Below are 6,920 nucleotides of genomic sequence, written 5' to 3' on the forward strand. Positions count from 1 at the left end.
CATCCAGATCATCGATAAAGATATTGAACAAGACCGGCCCCAAAACTGAGCCCTGGGGAACACCACTCGTGACCAGCCACCAACTGGATTGAACTCCATTCATCACAACTCTCTGGGCTCAGCCGACCAGCCAGTTTTTGACCCAGCGCAGAGTACACCACCTATCTAAGGATGACATAGAATATCATCACAAAGTGTCTCCACACACTCATTAAGTAAAGTGCCTCAGGAGGCAGAACTGCAGTTTGAGTCAGTTCCCCATTTTTACCACTTCCACATTCGGCATGGGTTTCCTGCTCTGAAAAGCTAGCTAACTAACTCCATAGTTCAGGCAGAATCAGATACAGCACGTCAAATATATGGGCACCCAAGGCAAGTAGGAGTAAGTGTGGACTCGATCTGAAAGGAATCGGGGACTACAAAAAGTGAAGGCTACCATAGGGTGAGGTATGATATCCTACAACACAGCAAAGATTTTTTTTCATTTAAATCAGTATCTAGTTCTTGGGTTCTGCTGCTTCCAGTACAGTAGTCTGAAAATGGGAAAATCATTGGTTTTCAGGAAGTCTTGTTACCTACATATTCTTAGTTATAAACATTTTTTCCTATTTTGACTTGTTTAAAAATTAGTCACAGAAATCTAGATTTAAGGAAATATGGTCACCTCCAGAAGATGGTTCATGTCGGATAGCATTTAAGATACTGGAAAGGAATAAGCATCTGGAAATGTTTTTCTATCTCAATTTACATTACAGTTACATTTAAACTTAGGTGAAGTTGAATCCATCCATCTTTTAATTTCTGGGTAAAGTTCTTTTGGTTTTTTTTCTTTAAATTACATTCTTAAGGGTTAATTTTGTTATTTTTTAAAAACTAGATGAAGTTATTTCATTAAATTTAAAAAAAACATGTACAATGCCATTCACAAAGAAAAGTAGTCTGGCAAAAAGATAACATCTTTGCTTTAACTCTTTTAAACCAAAAAAGAGCTATGGAAATAAACAGATGTGTATTTTAAAAGTACTACAGTGTTAAAGGGATTTGGCTACATATACAATGCCAAAACCTGCTCACTTTTGCTTTTTTCTATATATGTACAAGCATGATTCTGCACTGTCTTGTCCTGCCCCCCAGAAATCCACAGGAACTTACAGTTCCTGCAAAATGTACATTCACTGAGTTATTTTGTTTAGAAGTTGTGTACTCACCAAGGAAAGAATAGTTTCTTCTTTTTCTTAAGATGTCATTAAGTATTTATTCATCCTTCTCTTCTCGCTACAAATGCATATTGGAAAGTGTCGAGTGAGTTTATTAGTGCAAAACATAGCATAATGAGATAACAAATGTGCATGCATATATATATACTCCAAAATTACCTATAAATAAGAATCAAATAACAATGGAATTCAACTACCTCCAACATGCATATGTAGAACAGATTATAATTGAAATGCAGATAGGCTGATTAAATATATTAAGAGATATTTTGATAGATAAATAAGGAAATGAATTTGTGATAGATACCTGAGTTTTAACCATGCAATACATCCTTTCTTCTCTTAATTGATTTCTTTAGACAAAAAAATTACTAAATGTTTCCAAAGTTATAACACTATAATATTTAAAGCTCTCTCCAGCTCACTCTTTCTCCAAGCTGTGTCACTAATTTTTTCTATCCTTCCTCTCAGTTCATCTTTAAGCAAAAAAATTGTACACAAAAATGTGAAGTTTACCATGAGGAAAAAAAGGCTTCTCCATGTTGCTGGTAGTCTGCTGGGGAGGACGTCAACACACCTCTCTCTTATTGCTCGTCTCCTTTCATATTCCTAAGTCAGCCTTAATTCTAGAACCTAAATATAGTCTTACTATCTCTGTGACATGTGAAAGAAACTAAGAATATTATGCAACAAGAAATAATGAACATTTTACAAAAGGTAGGATAATAGGTTGTTGTTTTGTTTCTTCTATCCCCAGTGAGTTGTGCCTGAACTGCGAGTGCTTTTAACACACGCTGACCTTGAAGAATGCTGCATCCCCCCAACTTTCATATGATGCCCAAGGAATAAATCCAGGGATGCTGAAAAGAGGAACTTTTTATTAAATCGTACTGAAAGTATCCACTGATACTTCAGCTGAAATTAAAATGAGGTTGATTTAAAGTCACTAAAATTAAAACTAAATTATTTTATTTGCTAAAACTTTTGAGATGAGCATGAAATTGAGAATTCATTTATAACTGATCTCTCATCTAAGAGATGGTTTTTGTTCTTCTAATGTTAAGTAGCTACCATGTCAATAACAGCAACTGAGCTAGTTGGCTAATGTCCTTACATTAACAAAGAAGAGAAAAAAGCATTTGTAGAGAGTGATTTTCTGCCCTATCAGGGAACCATACCTTTGAACTTTTTTTTTTCTTCATACTGACTATAAAAGCAATTGGAATAACTACCAGTGCTGTTGTCAGCCGAAGCCCAGCTATACAAATATGAACAAGCAAATCCTATGAGGAAGGATTGCTGTGAAATGAGGTGACATAGCTTTCTTACATTCTGTTCATCCTCTTCTTGTCTTTTATTAGAAGACTATTCCATTGAACTCTCTGGAGTGATGTGTTTTCTGCCTTGTGAGACCAAGGAATCTACTACTAATCATTCATCCTCGTGCAGAGGCTTTGTAACTGTAGTCTGACAGAAAACTATGGTTTGAGGAAAGTTTAACTGAGTGAGCAAGTTGCTTACTTAGATGGAGTTACTTTCATGAGAAATAGTACTAATTGTTGAGCCCTTTTTCCCCCCCAGGTTCAGCACCCATACCACAAGAATTCATCTCACTTGATTTTAGATGTCTAACAACCAGCTGAATAAGAGTAGATTTGTTATCTCTTCTCTCTTGTTAATTAGAAGAGAGAGTTAAGCACCTAAAAAGATTAAAGGCTCTATCACTATATTTGTATCACCACAGGTTTGTCCCATACCATGCCTTTCCCTAGGAAAGAATTTTGGCCTCTTTCAGAGACAGGGAACTGTGTTAGATAGTCCTTTGTCCTCAGTAGATATTATAGCCTATAGAAATGAATTTCCATGTAATGCCTTTAATTCTTCAAAGGGTTAGGTTCAGTTCCATCAGATTTTATTCATGTGATAAGCTGCTACTCTTGCAGATCATAACACCATTCTCAATATTTGTTGTATTGTAAAAACAAGGATATATTGGAGAAGTGGTAGAAGTCGTACCTATTTAACCCTTAGCATGTTTATAACACTTTTCTTACAAGAAAGTATGGGAAGATTGTGTAGATGAACCTACTAGTAAAGGTTGAAACTATACATACAATATATATAGTATGGCTGAAAACCCATAAAATAGAAGTTACCAAGAGTAACCAGGCAAAATTTAGGGGAGTGAAGCAGATACCTAAACATAGGTGGACAGCTGAATTTGGCAGCGTATTCTTTCTCATCTCAAACTGCACTTCAGAAGTATGAGATTCTGTTGGTCTAGTGTTATGCATCTAGATCTCTGCAGTTATTTTGGATACCTTTGGACATCTGGACATTAGGACCAGTATGATTAGATACCTATGCTGAGGTATCTGAATTAGTCCCCTACAATTAGTAACCCTTCCTAAATATTTAATCTCCAAATAGAAGTCTATAAAGAGCAAGCACATACAGCACATTTCCTGGGAGTACCAGTGTTCAAGATTTTCAGTAATTACCTGAATGATGGAATAAATACAGCGTATGTTTTCACATACTAACAATATTCTAGGGTAGAATAGCAGAAAGCACCTGGGGCAAAACAGCATTCTAATTAGTTATAACAACATGGGGTGAAAAAAAAAGTTCCGTATACAGCAACAAGCAGTTCAAATAAGCAAAGGCATAGATAAGAGTAATTCAATGCAGAAATACAAAAAAGGAACAATAACTTGAGCAAAAGTTCTGAAGAAAATCTGAAGCTTGCCAAAATCCCTGGACATCATGTTTTTGTGGCAAACATCATCATGGGTCAATAAATCAGAGTGTAGTCTGTAAATTGTTCTTTTCCACTCAGAATTCAATTAGAAAGAGAATCCAGCAAAAAGCAACATAGTTATTGGAGGATTTGAAAACATAACCTAAAAGAAAAGATTAAATGGACTGGTCATGTTTACTTTAGGAATATGAAGAGGAAACCAACAGTTTCTTATGTACATAAAAGGCAGTTGCAGAGATGAAAGTAATCCTCTGCTTCATGTCCCACAGCAAAAGAAATATAAGATAACGGATTTATTTCAGCAATAGAATTTGAGGTTAGATATTAAGAAAAACTTAATTAATATTAAAGTTCATTAAGCAAGGGAGTATACTGCATAATTAGGCCCAAAAATAAATTTAATGCCAATTTTTTAAAATATTATTTAGTCACATATCTAGCAAGAATTACAGGAATGTAGCGTGCATTAGGGAGACTAGAGCAGACTTCTCAAAGTTGTCTTCCAGCCTTAATTTCTGTGATTATGTAACTCTATTACTGCTAGAAAACTAAGTGCCATGGGATTCCTCCTCCTCTTTCAAAAGTTATTAACTAAACATAAATCCTAAGAGGAAGCCAAAAAAAGTAGTATGAAACCAAACACAGATTCCTAATGAGTTACATAAGTTTTTTAAAGCAAGATTAACAATGTCCCAAGCAGCTTTGAAAGCAGTGCTGCTCAACTGTAAAACTAAGGTAGAAGGCACATTTTCAGCTGACATGATTGTATTTCTTCTGCTGTTTCTGCTGCTTGAGCTACATTTCTAGCTTGAGCTACATTATCAGTAAGCAGTTGAGACAGTATTCAGATCCTCATCTAGTATGAGATTCATTTTGTACCTCTGAACTAGCTTTCAATGCTCCCATTACATTGGCAGCAGGCTGGCAAACTTGGTGAATTGGGCTTTAAACGGAAGGGGGTCAAAAGCCACATTCACACCATTGTAACCATCTGGGGGGGGGGCAGGGTCCCAAAGTGGCCACATTCACACCATTGTAACCATCTGGGGAATAACCCAGGCCAACCAGAGCAGCGACAAATGTTCCTTAGCTGCCTCCCAAGTTGAGAACCAGAAGACCAACCGCCTCAAGTGTACATATACCAATGCACGCAGCCTGGGGAAGAAACAGGATGAACTGGAGCTCTGTGTCCAGTCAGAAAGTTATGATGTCATAGGAATAACTGAAACATGGTGGGACAACTCACATGACTGGAGGATCACAATGGTTGGCTAAGGTGGTTTCGTAAAGACAGGCAGGTAAGAAGAGGAGGAGGAGGAGGAGGAGTGGCACTCTATGTTATGGAGAACCTTGAATGTATAGAAGTCAACTACGGCAATTGTGGAAGCCCTGTTGAATGTCTCTGGGTCAAGATCAGAGGGGTTTTCTCCAAGGGGGATCTTACAGTAGGCATCTGCTACTGACCTCCAAACCAAGATGATAAGGCCAACAAAGCAATATTTGGGTCACTGAAGCAAGCTTTGGGTCAACAGAACCTGGTTCTTATGGGTGACTTCAACTACCCAGGCATTTGTTGGAAGAACAATACAGCAGCTCACATGTCATCCATCAAGTTTCATGGAATGCGTAGAGGACTGCTTCCTCATATGAATCTTAGATGTGCCAACAAGCAATGAGGCACTGCTGGACTTGCTATTCACAAACCAAGAAAACCTGCTTTGTAATATCTCAGTTAGCAATAGCCTTGGCTGCAGTGATGACAATATTGTGGAGTTTAGGATCCTGCTGAGCATGCTGAAGGTTAGTACTAAGACAACGATTTTAGATTTCAGAAGAGCAAACTTCAGCTCGCTCAGAGCTCAGTTGGGAGGGATTCTGTGGGAAGCTTCCATGGAGGATAAAGGAGCTAGCAAGTGCTGGGATTTTTTCAAGAATGCTCTCCTGGAAGTACAAAAACAGTTCATCCCCTCTAAAGGTAAGGGAAGTAGGTGGAGTAAGAGACCCCCCCTTGGCTTAACTGTGAGCTTCTGAGTCTGCCTAAAACCAGAGAAGCATACCAGATATGGAAAAGCCGACAAATACCTCTTGAGAACTACAAGGGCATTGCCAGGGCATGCAGAGATGCAGTATGAAAAGAAAAAGCTCACCTTGAATTGGAATTCACCAGAGATGTCAAAAACTACAAGAAAAGGTTCTTCAGGTATGTAAAAAACAAGCAGAAACAGAAGGAAAATATTGGCCCACTGTTAAACAGGAGAGGTGAATTAGTCACAAACAACGCTGAAAAGGCAGAGGTTCTCAACACTTTATCTCTGTCTTTATGAGCACTGTTGAGCCCCAGGCCTTGGGAGCAAAAATCCAGGTTGATGTAAACACAGACCCACCATCACTGAAGGAAGATTTGGTATGTGAATTATTACAGGAGCTTGACCCTTACAAATCGATGGGATCTGACAATATCGATCCAAGGGTGTTAAGAGAGCTGGCTGACATCATTACGAGGCTACCCTCCATAATCTTTGAGAAGTCATGGAAATTGGGGGACATCCCAGAAGACTGGAAGAAGGCTAATGTCACCCCCATCTACAAGAAGGTCTTAAAGGAGGATCCAGGAAATTATAGGCCCATCAGTCTTACTTCAGTACCTGGGAAAGTTATGGAATGAATCCTCCTGGGGGTTATCACAAGTCAAATGAAGCCTGTGACTGGGAAAAGCCAGCATGGATTCACCAAGGGCAAATCGTGCTTGACAAACCTGATGTCCTTCTACAGCAAAGTAATCTGCTCGGTTGATGTATGTTGAGTGGTGGACATTGTCTACCTGGATTTCCCCAAGGCTTTCGATACCATTTCCCACAGCCTCTTCCTATACTGATGCGTTACGGTCTAGACAAGTGGTTTGTGCGGTGGTTGGGGAACTGGCTGACAGGCTGCACCCAGAG

Source organism: Aptenodytes forsteri, unplaced genomic scaffold (assembly GCF_000699145.1).
Source record: "Aptenodytes forsteri isolate BGI_AS27 unplaced genomic scaffold, ASM69914v1 Scaffold618, whole genome shotgun sequence".
Taxonomy (NCBI): domain Eukaryota; kingdom Metazoa; phylum Chordata; class Aves; order Sphenisciformes; family Spheniscidae; genus Aptenodytes; species Aptenodytes forsteri.